The 1,303-nt window shown below is 32.4% G+C and overlaps 1 long non-coding RNA gene across 3 annotated transcripts; it reads left to right on the top strand.

The window, feature by feature from the left end:
• Window positions 1-6: 6 nt before the first annotated feature.
• LOC109589094 (uncharacterized) lies at window positions 7-1,075 on the top strand. Of its 3 annotated transcripts, none has more exons than XR_002188521.1 (6): window positions 7-354; window positions 401-545; window positions 619-629; window positions 680-740; window positions 785-910; window positions 995-1,075. It is a non-coding gene; the product is annotated as an uncharacterized LOC109589094 (long non-coding RNA). The 3 variants fall into 3 exon arrangements; XR_002188522.1 differs by having other exon boundaries at window positions 151-354; window positions 587-629; window positions 956-1,075; XR_002188520.1 differs by having other exon boundaries at window positions 154-354; window positions 956-1,075.
• The last annotated feature ends 228 nt before the right edge of the window (window positions 1,076-1,303 follow it).

Genomic DNA, 1,303 nt, shown 5'->3' with positions numbered 1-1,303 from the left:
TGGGTTTATGAGGAATTATCAAAGGGGTATAAACTGCATGAACAAACTTATAATAAATTTAGGCTAATTATTATTGTGAGATTAATGACTTCAGTTTAATTGACTATAATTTGAAGTACATACCTTTCATTATGGATTCTCTGTTAACTTTCTAGTATTGATCCAAGCATTGAAACAGAGCCAGAAAACCTTTCTGCAATAATCATGACACTGGTGAAGACGATGAGAAATCAGGCGTAAAAATGGTTCACTACATGTGATTGTAACTATGTTTTTAATTAGGGTGAATGTATTAGTGATCATGATGATGAAGATATTGTACTGAGAGACTTATGAATGATAGTCACAAGTGTGGTAAAATAGTTTATTGATTATGTGTGTAATTGTTACTTTTCCTTAGAATTTTTGATGTGGAAGATTATTCTGGAAATATTAGTATAGTAGGTGCTCCTTTAATTCATATTAATTTATTAATTTAGCAAGGCCACTAGTATACATTCTATAGTTACCTTATCTCACTAAGTTTCAAGACAAGAATATCTTAGGTTTGTTTAATTTCATGTGAAAAGCTAAATTCATTATTCAGGTTGTGATGAACCGAAACTTTCTTGTTTAAAGCTCTTGTTAAGGTCAGTCTAATCATAGTATTTTAATTTACTATCATCATTTGTCATTATAGTTCACTTCAAATAGCATTGAATTTTTTTGTGAACCTGCCTTCATCATGCTGGTTAAGGAAGGTATGTAGTTCCTTTGCTTATGTAGAATTTATACCTCATTATAGTTATGTTATGGAACTAAGCTTTGTAGGACTATGTGTGACAAGATACCTTTGAAAGATCTGCTTCACTACATGGAACCCAAGAGTTCATTAATGTTGGAGATTTTGGGAAATTAATTTCTCAGTAATGTAAGTTTATTAATTTTAGTGCCTTCTTAATTTATGGCTCTTTAGGTGTCTTAACTTACAAAACATGAAGTGTCTTACTTGTAGAACATTGGTAGACTATGATGAAGAAAACAATTATAATCTTTTTTTTGGTTTTAATAATAATTCCAAATCATTTTAAATTAACAATGAATAATAATTAGGTATTAATTAAGCATAAGCATAACAGGAAGTACGCCATAATGAATATCGTTGTCGGATCAGGCCTGGCACCAGCATAAATCGTGGCTGATTCGTCAATATCGGATCAGGACATTGCCCCCAAATCCTCGGTCCAGGCTCGATCATCGGTGATAATTCAGGCCTGTATCAGGACTGGTCCATGTTCCAACTCTTGGGCGTGTAGTTTACTCG

This window comes from Amphimedon queenslandica, unplaced genomic scaffold (genome assembly GCF_000090795.2).
Source record: "Amphimedon queenslandica unplaced genomic scaffold, v1.1 AMPQUscaffold_11643, whole genome shotgun sequence".
NCBI lineage: Eukaryota > Metazoa > Porifera > Demospongiae > Haplosclerida > Niphatidae > Amphimedon > Amphimedon queenslandica.
The sequence above is the reverse complement of the archived record's forward strand: the minus strand, read 5'-3'. Positions and strand labels throughout refer to the sequence as shown.